Source organism: Archocentrus centrarchus, chromosome 14 (genome assembly GCF_007364275.1).
Source record: "Archocentrus centrarchus isolate MPI-CPG fArcCen1 chromosome 14, fArcCen1, whole genome shotgun sequence".
NCBI lineage: Eukaryota > Metazoa > Chordata > Actinopteri > Cichliformes > Cichlidae > Archocentrus > Archocentrus centrarchus.
The window spans coordinates 17,933,271-17,948,737 of record NC_044359.1 but is presented as its reverse complement, the minus strand read 5'-3'; the positions used below and the strand labels follow the sequence as shown (position 1 = coordinate 17,948,737).

Sequence of the window (15,467 nt, the reverse complement as noted above, 5' to 3'; positions counted from 1 at the left end):
GTGGAGGCCATGTGAATATAGTGAACTGTCATTGTCATGAATTGTCTGAATTGTCATGTTCAAGAAACCAGTTTGAGATTATTTGAGCTTTTTGTCATGGTGCGGTATCCTACTGGATGTACACCAGTACACTGTGGCTATAAAGGGATGGACATGGTCAGCAGCAATACTCAGGTCAGCTGCGAAGCTGATACTACGGGGCCTAAAGTGTGTAGTACATCTTCTTCGAGGTAAACCCTAGAGCAGGGTTATTATTGTTAACAAAAACGAGTGAAATAACGAAAACTGAAATTGAAAAAACATTTTCGTTAACTGAAGTAAATAAAAACTATAATTAAAAGGAAAAAAACGATAACTAACTAGTGGTCTGGCAAGAAAGCAGCAGAGTCCCATATGGGGTTTCTTTGAGTACGACAGCACAGACAGAAGCAAGTGTCTTGTTGTGGATGATGAAAAAATGTGCAGAGCACTTCTCAAGCGGAAAACCACTTACATCAAAGTCCACCTGAGAAGCACACAACGGCTATAGAAACCGCTCTGAACCTACGACGTAACATGAAGTGCAACTCCAGAGAAATGTGACTACTCGTGGGGTCCACGCCGCCTGCAACATTGACATTAACCTGTTCAGTCCTTGTGCGTTTCCGGCTACTTTTCACCACATCGTTTGAATTTATCAATCAGAGAATAACAACCAGGAGTAATGATCAAAGCATCGATATAAGGACTCACAAATGTCAGCAAATTCCTGGAGAGAGACTGCTGAAACTATTTGAATGGGCACGAGGGAATGAAGAAAGTAAAAAAACAGGGACAAATATGATCAAAAAAAGTCCCAGTCATATAAAATACCAGCACGCGACCACACGGTAATTAACACACATAATCTAGCTACACAAGCATAAAACGGACATGAGGCCAGCCACTTCCGTAGGTTGTGTACAGAGGACGCAAAGATCCTGCAAGTGTAATTAGCGAGCAAGCTAACCAAGCTAGCTCTCTGAGCAGCTCCAAAACAGAACTAGCTTTATGTGGGGGATAACATCAGGATGCAGCTGGATTTAAGTTTTGACTCCTTCAAAGAGTTCAGTTTGTTTTTGTCAAACACCACATGTAGGAGTTGTTAATCTACTGCACTGATGCTGACGTTTATTGCAGTTTATTGAGTTTTGGAGTTCATGTTTTGCTTTATGTTTCTCCCTGTTGATGTTCATGAGTGTCCTTAATATTACACACATTTAGCACGTAATGCTGCTGTCTTGTGAACAGTTGGTTGTTGAACACAATTTTATAAACAGTATCTTTTATCAAGTTTTTATTACACAATAGTCACCCTTGCACCTGGCAAAGTATGAAAACTAAAACTAATACTAAAACTAAACATTAAAGCAAAAATAAAAACTAATAAAAATGAGCAAAACCACTGAAAACTAACTAAAACTAACTGAATTAGAAAAAAAAAAAGAGATGGTTGTGTGGAAAAATCCAAGTAGAACAGCAGTTCCTGAAATACCCAGACCAGCCCATCTGGCACGAACAACTATGCTCCATTCAAAGTTATTTAATCACCTTTCTTCCCCATTCTGATACTCAGTTTGATCTTCAGCAGGCCTAAATGCACTGAGTTGCTGTCATGGGATTGGCTGATTAGATATTTGCATTAATGAGCAGCTGAACAGGTACACTCAAAAAAAGTGGCCAGTGAGTGTATCACAACCACATTTCAACAAATCTTCATGTAAGCCCTTTGGTCATTCCCTTACTTTTCATCTAGCATCATGATCATGTCAAAACATCCAATACTTTGTTATATGACAAATACTGAGCTTTAAACTTAAAGGACAGCTGTGTGTGTGTGTGTGTGTGTGTGTGTGTGTGTGTGTGTGTGTGTGTGTGTGTGTGTGTGTGTGTGTGTGTGTGTGTGTGTGTGTGTGTGTGTGTGTGTGTGTAAGAACAGCCTCCATCTCACACGTCAGGAGGAACAGATACGTATGCTTCTGCTGTAATCAATACAGCTGTCCGCAAAGGCTGTGCGCAGGCTCATGCTTCACTTGCTTTGGTGACCTAAACTCAATAATGCGACCAAAAGCATCCTGTAGAGACAGTGACATGGAACTAAATTTTCCTCCTTCATCCTCTAGGAAATTGATCTAGTCCTCTTGTCTCTCCTTTCCTTGCCTCTCTCCCTCTGTGTGATTTTTTTTTCCCCTCACTTAAACGTGTTAATATGCTTGAGTTGAGCCCCTTGTGTTTGTGTAGCCTCTCCTCTTTCCAGGGTTTTATTGTGATGGGAAGGTCATGTGAGGGCAACATCTGAAAGTGGCATGAAGTCATCCAGTGTTTCAATTCAGAATCTATAACTGTATTGATTGGTCATGCTGTAAATCTATTATCTTGTTTTTCTGTAAACATGGCATCTATTGCATGTCTGGGGATCTGAACTTCTTTCATTTTTAATGCAAGACTTTTGGGTGGGGGTTTTACTTGTCCCAAGCATGTCTGCTGTGATCTGTAATATTGTGCAAGATAAGATAAATAAATCAAATTAGTTAATGCTACCAAAATGTCTTCAACTTTCAGATCCTGGAAGTAAGTATATTCTGGGTTTAGGATATTTGAGACACACGTCTTCAATATCACAAAAGAAAGCAGAAATAAGCTTGTGATTGAATAGATTTTCCAACACAAACTAATGTACACTGCAGCCCACAGATATAGTGAGAGTCACAAAGGTGGAAAACCACAAATAACTGATGTGAAAAGACAAACCACAGCACATAGCTGTGCTCAACATCTCAGCCAGAAACTTCATGTGCTTACGACCTCACTCAGTAATACACACCCCCACCCCTTCACATCTAACTGACTAAAAGGCTCAGAGCCACTTAAGAGCAGTCATGAGTCACTCTCTGATGCTGATATCACCATCACCATTCCCATCAGCCCTCTCCCCTGTGGTGGCCGCCCCCACCCCCCTGAACACTCCATGGGGATCCAGTGGATGGAAGGGAACTTGCTGCTCATGTCAAATAGAGAAGACTGTTGTCTCCGTAAAGTGAATTAGTTTTCTGGTATTGCTCTCAGGGGAGCAAAGCTTCCCTAAGTGAAGCGTAAAGTAAGAGAGAAGCAAAAGATAAAGACCCCCTGCTAGCAGTAGCATGGTTTAAATGAAGAACATTAACAACACTAGAAATGTCAGTTTGTAAAGGCTTCTAAGAAACATTTTTTCCATTTCACTTTTACCCACAAGTACTTAATTTAGGTGCTTTATTAGTAACTTTATTTTTTGTTATGATGATTTTTTTTTTATTCCTCCACTGACAGGACAGCTTCTATCTATCTATCTATCTATCCATTTTATTCCACTTATCCAAGAATAAGTATCTTCAGTATCTAATAGGGTTAGGTGACTTGACCAATATATCAGCCAGAGAGCTGGAGTCCACAGCAGCTAAATGACTAGCAAGTGGTCTTTAGTGCAGTGGCATCTGTGAGGGCAGGCAAGGCAAGCAGTGCTTGCCTAGTCAAAAATAGACATCAATTAAAAGTGAAAGCAAAGTGAAAGCAATCCCTCTCCCTTCATCTCAAACAGCGTTCTGTCATACAGTTTGTTCCATGCACCCTTTACAAGTCCGGCTGTACAAGATTTCTGCAACAGTGCTGGAGAAGATTGCAAATAGACAAAAGTATTGCAATGGCAAGCATAAATGGATGCAGCTGTCTGAAGACCTCACCGTCGGTGTGCAGTGATCAATTCAACGAGCAAAAATGGCCCAGAAGAAGCACCCATCAGGGTAGCGCTACCCACCATTCATAATGCCCAAAGTGTGGCCCAAACAGAAAAAACTCAGTAGTGCATGAATGAGAGAGAAAATAAAACACAAGGAGTTTAAGTTTTCACTCCCAGCACAAAGAGGCATTGACATGTTCACACACAGCAAGTAAGGATTTAGCACACCATTATTAATTAACATAAATGGACATTTATCAGCTGATCAGTTCAAACCTAAAGTTATAACGGCTCATTCAGGCTTAATCTGCGGCTCTGTGCGGCTCGCGGAAGTAAATTGTAAGTATCCAATTGAATTGTCAGTTCGGTTTTTGTTGTAGTTTTAAATTGGAACATTATTGTGATCTTGAAATATTAAAATAAAATCATTTTATTTATCTATTTATTTATTTTCACTTCTCAATATATGTGTCACTCACGGTAGCCGCTACCGGCTTCCGGTAGTATTTGCAGCTCTCACTGTTTTGTTTTACGTGGAAACCGGGTTCAAATGGCTCTTTCCACATTACAGGTTGCCGACCCGACCTATAGTTCTACAAACTCGTCCAGTCTGTTTTTTGTGTAAAATAGCTCACGTCTCTCTCCAGTCTTCATTGCCCCCCCACACACACATACACACACACACACACACGTTTTTTGCACCAGCAGTGGAACATTACAAAAAAAAAGTTATGAAAATGAGATAAATGAGCATCTCTCCAAGCACAAAGTTTACAATCAAAATACAGCCAAACAGGTTATTTCACATTCTTTTTTGCAACACGCTCTTTCACACATTAACATATTGCCCAACCCCAGAATCTAACCATCATGCAAATTTTATGAATGTAACAAATTTTTAGACTTTTACAACAAACAGACAATCATGGCCAAGTAAGTCAATGAAGGGCCAGTTATAAAATGCTCTCTAGGAATACCTTACAGAAGGAGGCTGTCCAAACACGAGTGCCTCATAGATAGAGTTTCCCTCTTAACCGTCCATACCTGGAGACTTTGATCCCACATGTCCCTGTTAGCAATATGCACTTCTTTTTTTTTTTAATCTTCAGGCTGGGTCAAACAACACATCATACAAACCAGTTTGCTTCATGCATATCACTGCTTTAAGCAGTTTTCTTCTGTGACATTGTGAGAAATCATTTCCAGTAGCTGTCTCTCAATACAATCCTCACGCTAGCCATAAAGAATTACAGTAAGATAATGTGCCTCAATAAAACAGTGTTGAGTAAACTCTGGAAGAGATTTAGGAAATACTGAGGATGGAACCGGAAGAGAAGAAGTGCACTTGTGTTATGAATAGGAAATAAGCGAGATAAAAGGGAAAAACCTGTCCACACATTTAATGCTGGTACACCAAATGTACACACGCATATGCACACCAACCTGAGAGGCGCTGGGCCAAACAAAAGACCCACAGAAATCAAATAGATTTCCTTTATCACCTTGCTGGCTCCAGCCACCAGAACATTAACACAATATTTATCGATGCTGCCACTGCTCCTGCTGCTGCCACTGCATTATGCGAGCAGGGATGAGTGAACGGAAAACAGAAAGACAGGAGAGAGAATGAAAGAGAATTAAAATGGGAGGGGGGGGGGGGGGGGGGCAAGGCTGAGGTCCAAATAATTTTCTAACTAAGCCTCCCGCTCCATCTCCTAAAATCTGCTGACAAACAATGAAGGAGGTGAGTCTGAGCCAGGGAGGCTCGGGCTCTGCCAAAATCACAGGAGGAGAAAGAGCAAAAGGGGAGGACAGGTGGGAGGAGGGAAGGAGGGAGGGAGGAAGAAACACAGAGAGATGGAAGGCTGATCCAGAGCTCCCATCACCGCTGCCATCAGGAGTTCATTAGCTTCTGGAAGAAGCGATGACAAGGACAGAGATGGTGGATGAGTGCTCTGCCCTTCACCCCAGTGACCCCTATTACCTGCATCTCCCATCCTTTTCCGTACATGTTGTCTTTCATCTTGCAATCTGTACAACTCCTCTCCTCTGTCTCACTCCCTCCATTCTCTGATTCCATCTTTCATCCTCTATTGCTACCATTCTCTTCCCCCGATCAGTGTCTTCAACTATCTCCTCTCCAACACATCACTTTCATTCTTCCACTCTTTTCAAGTGTATCCATCTTAAGTTTTTGGTGGTTCTAAATACACATTTAGCATCAAGACACACATAAATACAAATAAAAAATTCACTGATGGCATAGTAAATTAAAGGCTTATTTTCCTCTTGGATCACCAGGCATTCCTACAGCAAAGGAAGGCCTGACATACTGTTTCTATCTGTTGTTTACTCCCCCTCGCTCTCCACACAAACATGCACATGCATACTCCTGAAACTCTTCCCATCAGGAGCTCAGACAGCATCTGTCAGCCTGTCCATCAATGTGCTTACAACCACCAGACTTTTATTTTTTTATTTATTTTCCCCTGGAAATAAGAGTAGGAGGTAGAAAGTAGGCGAGTGGGAGAGAATAACCCAGCAACCAGGAAGAAAAGGAAAAAGTGTCTGATGTATTATAACACAATTTAAATGTTTCTGCTTCATGCATTTTTAACTTTGTGCATGAGTCACCTGAGACTCTACAATTGAGGGGGTACCCTCACTTTTTTCCCACCAAGTTAAAAGACAAAAAGTAAAAGACATCTTTGAAAGAATAAACATACTTAAGAAACTAAAAGTAGACAAAGTTTTACATCTAAAGGCTAACTTAAATATTCCACATAAATTACAGATATACTGCATTACCTAAACCTATGTACATAAAATGTGCATCCTACAGTAGGTCTGATGTGGTTAAAAAGGCTCTATTAAGCCCATTTTCAGGTCTCTTGGACTTGCCTCGAGTAGCTTTGCATAATTTACAGATCAAAATAATCCTCGTTAAATTAGGCCTTGGTACAGCACCCTGTATCCTCCCTTTAAGCTATCTGTAAACTTAGGACCACTTGAGTAGATCTTTAAGTTCATTTTTTTTATCCGCCTGTGCAAATGCGCTGTTTTTTTTTTTTGTTTGCTTTTTACAAGACATTCGCCTTCCTCTTATTTTGACAGTTCAGACACTCCTAACCAGCAGTGGCCCTCGATGTCATTCAGCTTTCTCAAGTCTGGAGTGCCGGTGTCAGACAAACTCTAATTCCACCTTCTAGGACCACAGGTGGCTATAATACACTCCTCTGGAGATCCACTCTGAGATGGAGGGTCACTAACCAGAACCTGCAGCAGGCTGACAGCTAGTGCCGCTACACTGTAGGTTCAGGTTCACTGAGGCTGCAGAGTATAGAATAAGGACTACGGTACCTCCACCAGCTGCAGTCAAAAAAGGTGGCGCTGAAGTCCATCCACAGCATTAGGAATTTATTGCAGCAGATTTTTTTCTCTCTCTGCTATTTATTATCATAAAGTATGAACAATATTATATATATATTACCGTAACTCATTTAAGAAAGCATGCATGCGCTTTCTTTTGTGTGCACATATATATATATATGGACGGCCCTGCTTTGCTACTGCCACGATTCTTCAGGAAACACTGGCATATTCACACCTCAGTATATGAAATTTTGTGCATGTTTATTATGGGCATCCACCACTGTACCAGAAAATAAGGATAAAGCAATATGTGCTAATTAGCAGTGGGCGACTAAACAATAAAAAATAATTATAGTGAAATAATTTTCCTCAGTAGAAATATGAAACATGGTCAACACAATGTAAAGTTGGGAGAAGTCATTCCATTCATGTTTGACAGATAACACGAAAGGCCAGTGACAATGAGAACAGCACCTTGCTAAACCAATCATGTAGTTGGAATAGAGTTAGAGCCACGTGAAGTTAGGCTTACACAGCCGGCAGCAACACTGTACTAATGTTTGGGCTACTGCAGCTGTACACACCAGTGCATTAGGAGTGTGAGAGAAATAAAAATGACAACATAAAATAACAACATGAAACTCGAGCAGCAGCGTTACCAAACAAGGCACCCCAAGGGACACAGTCCAAGGCCCAAAGACAAGGACATAGTTGAAAAGAAGAGTCAGAGGAATTTAGTATGGAGAGATTTGGCTATTTAAAAACTAACAAGGAAGCAGCATGAAAACTGTGTCAAAAGCATGTTTCCACAAAGACAGATGATACCACGGCAAGACGTTACCAACTCAATTCAATTCTGTTTTATTTAAATAGTGTCAAATCACAACAAACCGTTGCCTCAAGGTGCTTAAACTGCTGGCCATAAACATTCTACCCGTGTCATACTTCAATACCACATTGGATTTGTGGTCAAGTCACACTTCTGATCCACATATGAGCCTGACTGCCCACTTCACTAAGACAGCACTGCATTTCTTGTGCCTTTTTTTTCCCCTCCTTGGCGCATAAGAGGACCACAATTGAGTGAATATGTTTTGTTTATGTTCTCCTTTGTTTACATGTGAAAGTTTCTTGAATTTGTGCTGACGATATATATATACAGACTGCTTTTTGTCTATTCATGTGTGGGGTTGTTTCCCAACAGTTTAAAACACTTTGAATTGAAAAGCAAAAAGAAATGATAAAGAGAGAGTTTTTTTTTTGACATTTTAATTTGTATTTATACCTACTTTACTTCAAAACTAACCAAAGAATTTAGTTTTCCGCTTTGTCTTTTTCTGTAACACTTTCGACTGGTCAGATGGTCAGACTGAAGTTTGTGGTTTACACGTTCACCTAAAAATGCTATGACATGTTTCTTTAAAATACAGCAGTATAATGTTCTGAAGTACATTAATCATGCTCAATTTCTCACAGAAAATAAATAATATTTAAGATGAAACTAACCTTATATCTTCACATCTTACTTAGAAGTAAAAAGGAACCATTAAGCTGGACAGAAATACTGATTTGACTTATATTGCTATATATATCAATATTAACTGATGAAAAAAATTATCGTGCTAAAACTTTTTTGCCCATATCACTCAGCCCTAGTGCTAATAGTCTAATCACTGTCAAACACAGTAGTAACAAAAGCCCTCACTTTAAAAATGCTAACAAAAATAAATAAATAAAAAATATGCATCATTAATTTGTATCACTGCTCTCATTCAGTCAGCAAGGGACAGGTTTTGCAGCGCAAACAGTTATGATGCACATTCCAATTACTCCTGCAAAAGTCTTCTCTTAAAATATGTTCCACATTTTCCTCCTCCCAGTGTTCTGTGCAGGTGTGCAGCCTTTGCAATTATCCCTTAATAACAAGGCTGACTCACAGTGACACAAGGAAAAAAATGTAAAAATGAAAACAGCCCCTCTCCCCTTGAAGTCTGACGTCATCTCCTGCCCACTGAACAGCGGGTTAGCATGTGCACACATGCATACACACACACACACAAGAAACTGCTAATGAGGTTCTAGGCCACAGCGGGGTCATCTGCTTCGAGCAAACACTGACAAAACACATCAGGGTATTGCATAAAAACATGCCTGCAGCATTTAAGCCAACACATGGTTGGTTTCATGTTGCAAAACCTCTAAGACACAACTAAAACCTGTGCAGGACAAACTAATTAACACAAGTCAAACTGTAACTGAACTAATGACAACTCCAAATATGAATTTATTCTGATTATATAAAAAGCTGTGAAAAATTATTTGCCCCCCTTTTTTTTTATTTGCCACACTTCCATGTTTCAGATCAAACTACTTTTAATATTAGACAAAGATAACACGAGAAAATACAAAATGCAGTTTTTAAATCATGATTTCATTTATTAAGGGAAAAACAAATGGAGAGAACTTGGAACAGTGATGAACCTTCCCAGGAGCAGTCAGCTGACCAAAATTACTCCAAGAGCATCAACAACTCATCTCAACACTCAAGAACCCAGAACGACATCTAAAGAACTGCAGGCCTCACTTGCCTCAGTTAAGGTCCGAGTTCATGATTCAACAATAAGAAAGAGACTGGGCAAAAACGGCATCCATGGGAGAGTTCCAAAGCACAAACCACTGCTGACCAAAAAGAGCACAAAGGCACATCTCATATTTGTCAGAAAACATCTTGATGATCCCCGAGACTTTTGGGAAAAATATTCAGTGAACCCATGAGACAAAAGCTGAAGTTGTTGGAAGGTTTGAGTCCCATAAAACTAACATAGCATTTCATAAAAAGAACATCATACCAATAGTCAAACATGGTGGTGGTAGTGTGATGGTGCGGGGCTGCTTCACTGCTTCAGGACCTGGATGATTTGCTGTAATTGAGAAGGTCCGCCCATCAGTTCGTGCCCTGAAGCTCAAGTGCACTTGGGTTATGCAGCAGGACAATAATCCAAAACACATCAGCAAGTCTGCCTCTGAATGACTCAAAAAAACAAAATGAAAGTTTTGGACTGGCCCAGTAAAATTCCACACTTAAGGCCAATTGGGATGCTTTGGCATGAGCTTAAACAGGCCATTCATAAATTTAAACCCTCCAATGTGGCTGAATTAAAACAATTCCACAAAGAGAGAAAAAAAAAAATTCACCACAGTGATGTGAAAGACTCATTGCCAGTTATCACAATGCTTGATTACAGTTCTTGCTGCCAAGGGTGGCACAACCAGTTATTAGAGTTGGAGAGGAATTACTTTTTCACACTGGGCCAGGTAGGTTTGGGTAGCTTTTTCCCTTAATAAATGAAATCATAATTTAATAACTGCATTTTTTTATTTACCCAGGTTATCTTTGTCTTATATTAAAATTTGCTTGATAACCTGAAACGTGTAAGTGTGACAAAAATTTTCACAGCACTGTACATGTACCTAATAAATAAAGAGTAACAATAATAATACCAGAACCTTAAGAGTCTTTATACATCTCATTCTCCTACTGTAGGTTACTGTAATGCCTTTCAATAAGGAAGAGTGCATAACATTTGCTATATTTCTTGTAATTTTAGTATCTTTACAGTCATTAATGGAAGAAAAATCTCAGCTAAATTATATAAAGAACTTTCAGCTGAACAATTACAGCATTCTAAGTCCAGAATCAGGACATACACACACACACACACACACACACACAAATCCTCCTCAGCTAGTAGCCCACATGCTGCTTGGTTAGTTAGTTGGTTACTAAGCAGATGACAGCAGAACTCTATGGACATGACAGCTAGCCAGCACGCCTGAAGGCAGCCGCACACATGCACACGCTCAGCTGGTTCCAATCCTTCCTATATGACATATTTCAGAATCAATCTCTTCTAAAAAAAAAAAACATGGCCCTGCAGCCTTCATCAGCAATGTGCGTAAAAACAGCCATTCGTGTGTGTGTTTATGTGAGGGATTGAGGGTAGAGTTTATGTGATGTCAACCGTCCATTCATGAACAACATCCCTCCTCCTCCTCCTCCTCATCATCATCGACGTAGCTGGCTAATGCGATACAACACACCACGTGGGGGTCCTTACCCCCTTTTCGAGCCAATCAGAACTCAGCGCTTAACACAGCACACACTAATACTCACACACACGCACAAGACTACACCCACACCTAGACACACGTGTGTGTACGGGTGCATGTGAGGCTTAAAAGGTCTGCATGTTCGAGTTACGCGGCACAGTGTGCAGGAAGAGTCGGTACGATGGATGGATGGGTGGACTGATGGGTGGATGTGAAAGTTGGTGGAGAAAAGCACAAAGGAGTAGAAGAAAGGAAAGAGATGGAGAGTTGAATGAGATGGAAAATGAAGAAGCAATTGAAATATAGATGACTGGCTGGAGGGCTGTCATCAAAAATGTGGATGCAAAATAACAACAGCACTCATTCCTGTTCGCTTGCTTTATAAACAACCACTGTCTCTAGGCGAGAGAAGAGAGACCCAAGGGAGGGAGGGTGGCGAGAGAGGAACAGAACGAGTATGAGTGAGAACAAGATAGCACTGCATCAGAAAAAGATATGAAAAACCAAGAAGGGGATAGAGGGATAAAGAGAGCTGTTATGCCCCCACACACCATGACTCATCTCCAGTTTCATACCCAGTAGGGAAGGAGAGTTGTGTGTCTGTGTTTGGGCGAAAATGACAATCTGAGATGAAGGCATGTGTATCTGTACAAGAGTCAGAGTAAGAGTCAGAGTTGGTGGTAGGAGTGTGCAGGTCTTCCTTGTAAGTGGCGATGATGATGATGATGATGTGTGTGTGTGTGTGTGTATGCGTGTGTCTGTGAGGAGGGGAATGGTGGGAGGGAAGGCTGTCACAACTGGGAACATTTAACAAGTCTCCAGACAATTCAAGCTAAATTGATTCAAGGCTAGAGCCACTTCAGCCTGTATAAACTCACACAAAAAAGGATAAATTGCTCCATCCATTAATGATTAGCATTAATAGGCAGATATATTCGTGTTCTTCAGAGGTTCTCCAGACAAGTGTGAAGATGGCCACAAAGCTGTGCTGATTCGAAAAAAAAAAATCACACAGGAAGCAAATGCCCCACTTATAACCCATTAATCCTGCAGACATCTGACTTGCAGCATCACCATCTGCATCCACATGTCAAGTCCTGGTGGTGTTGTTTCTATTCCCCCAGGTATGAATGCATCTGCCACACACTACACAGACAGAGCTCTGACTTAAAGGAGGTAAACAACAGCCACTCCCCCCTCTTTTAAAGCCAGCTAGATCTGCACAGCATGAAGCAGGGGGGGGAGGCAGAGAGTTGCTCTAATTCCTTGATGTGTGTATGCTTGTGTGCTCAGCCTTCCTAAAAGCAGTACAGCTTCCCCTGGTTTCGCCCCCCCCCCCCCCCCCCCCCCCCCCCCCCCCACACACACACACACACAAAACTCCTTTTACTGAACAATGAAGAAACCAGCAAATCCCCAGGGACTGTAAATGTTCGGTGCCACCAACACCCCCGCGCCCCAACCCAACACCCAGACCTCCTGCTCGTCTCACAACTTCATCTCATGCGTCTCTACATGTGTGCAAGCCTGTGTGTGTTCCAGCTGTCCTGCATCTAACGTACCCCTGCAAGTTAAAAAAAAAAAAAAAAAACTAACATTCCTCGCTACACTGCTGCAAAAGGAGCCCATTTGTTGCAATTACCTGCAAAATAAATAAATAATAACCACACTTTTGGATACTCTCCAGCTACCAGCTCGCACTCTTTTGATTCCCACGGGGGGGGCTCGTTCACGTTACATTTTTCAAGCAGAACAACATGGCCCGTGTTTACCTGCTTAATTTCATTTTCCTGCGTGCACGGGCTCTGCTTTCAAAGGGGCTGTTTGTCTTTTCTTCACTGCAACACGTAAAGCGCAAACCCCCCCACCCCCCCTTCTCTCTCTCCTGGACCCGCATGCACCGCTCAGGCAGAGCGCCACAACCGCTGACTGTGACTGACAAGCCCGCTGCAAAAAAGTGCGTACAGGGCTGCTGCCCTGCTGCTAGCCTAGCTCTGATATAGCACTAGCAGCAGCAGCAAAGTGGACTTCAGAGGGGGGGGTGTATTTATTTTAGATTTTTAGATTAAATCAGTATCATTTCTTATTTTACCTTGATCGCTGTCTGCTTCGGGTACAGAGACGTCCTCAGTGCTGGACGGCGGGCGATTCCCAGAGATTAGGAGATCATTTGGAGCCAGGCACATGTAGTTTAACAGCGGAGGGTTTAGGACTAATTCACTGTGCCCACTCAGTGCCCTGGCAGGCTGCAGCTAAAACGCCCTGACTCCTGGTCCACGTTGGGTGACAGGACCGTCCCTTCCCCTGTCTTCCCCTCCCCTCACCTCACCTCACGGCGCGTGTGTTGACAGCGCGTCAGCTCCGCAAAGACCGATGACCGAGTCCAAATCCGAAATAAAATCCCCCCACCCCCAAAAAAGTGGCAGCCAGGATGAGATACAGCCTCCACAAGTCAATAACAAACAGAGCGGTGCCACGGCTGGTCCTGCTACTGTTCACGGCGTAACGGGCTGCGAGGTGCGCACAACACACCGCTCACAGGAAAGCATGTCGCATTTTGCAAAAGCAGCCCAAACGTGGTGTCAAAATCCCGACTGTTTTCCTCTCCGGTGCCAGCCGCACGGGAGGAGGGGACGGAGGAGCAGGAGGAGAAGGAAGGATTAAAAGAAAGAAAGGAAGAAAAAGGTTGTTTTTTTTATTATTATTATTTCCAAACGATGAGTCAGAAAAGATTGCAAGCCAGTTTCGCAACGTCCCTTCCTTCAAAAATAAAACAGCGCTCTGTCCTCGTCTTCACTTGCTCCGGTGCCTTGCCTCGCTTCCACTCCTCTGCCCGGTGTCGTATATGTGCACACCGCTCTGCACAAATGCACAGGCGGGTCTTCTCTTGCAACCCTCTCCCTCCCACCCCCAGGAAAAAAAAAAAAAAAGACAACACACAGAAAAATCAGCTCTTATCATCAGCTTGAAAACTCTTTTGGCGCCATATTTATGGCGTACTTTCAATTCACTGTTACCGCAAACTGCACTTCCGACTCTGACAAACGCTAGATTACTGCGCCTCGGAGAGGAGAGCATGGGGATTGAACCTTCTTCACCTGCAAGTTCTGTCTCAGTGATACAGGCTCACTGTGTGGAAGTTATGTAATGCACACAAAAAAAAAAAATCTGAATCCCATAACATAAATCTCTTTAAATTATACAGTTCTTAAACATTAATAGATGTTGTTATTAATAGATGACTCATGGCAGCAGTGCACGGTAGGCTATTTGAGGTCAGAGATGTACAGCTTTTAAAGCTGTAGCTGAAAATGTGTTTTACCCTTAAAAAAGGAGCCAATTCACTCACACAAACAAAAATAAAACTTTCACAAATATCTGCATATGATACATTTTTTAAAGTATAATTGCATGTTTGTTTGTTTTTTCTGAAAAGTGTGACCACCCTAAAATCACTTTAAAGCAATTTTTGTATATGAAAAGATAAGCTGAGCACTGCTGCCTCACAGCAAGAAGGTCCTGGGTTTGAATACGCCGTCTGACCATCTTTCCGTGTGGAGCTTGCATGTTCTCCTTGGGTCTGTGTGGGATTTCTCCAGGTACAGTGACAGACATGTGACTGCAATAACTGGGTTTAGAAGATGTGCAAGAGTCCAGTCCTTTCCTTTTATTTTTGCTTCCAAGGAGTCAGGTTTGTAATTGTAGAGTGGTCTTAAGCAACAAATCTCCAGGCTTTCCAGAGGCCTTTAAAGTTTTTCTTTTGCTGCTTTTTTCACTCATTTTCAGTCCAGTCCTTAAAACTGACCATTTTCAGTAGATTTTTGTTTGTTTGTTCATTTGTTAAGCCACTTAACATTGACCCATCAATCATTAAAACATAAAAAAAGGCACCTAGCTCAAGGGATGAACCAGTGTTTTAGCTACACAACCTTACAAAAAAACAATTTTAAATAGTATCTTTTGGTACTTTATGACTAGTAGTCTTGCAAAACACATAATTTATTCCCATTTCTTTATTTGAATCTATGCAAAAGTACCAAAGATAACACAGTTTGACAGGTATAAAATTATATTTTTGCAGCAACAATGTGACTCCCAAAGAGCTATTAGTCAAAAACTTATTTATCAGCATGGTGTGCACTGGGTCTTTAAAAATTATGAGGAAACTGGACAGGTAGAGAGTAAAATAAATGGCAGGCCTAAAAACTATCTACAGCAGATGGATAATATTTGAAAGTCATGTCCTTAAGAAACA

General features: G+C 41.5%; 1 protein-coding gene across 1 annotated transcript in view; it reads right to left on the bottom strand.

Annotated features, from left to right (window-relative positions):
• The window catches only part of jade2 (jade family PHD finger 2), a 233,848-nt gene extending 219,882 nt beyond the window's left edge, over positions 1 to 13,966 (bottom strand). The window contains 1 exon segment of the mRNA XM_030747308.1: positions 13,305 to 13,966. The gene's annotated coding sequence lies outside the window, so the exon portion shown is untranslated.
• Positions 13,967 to 15,467: the final 1,501 nt, after the last annotated feature.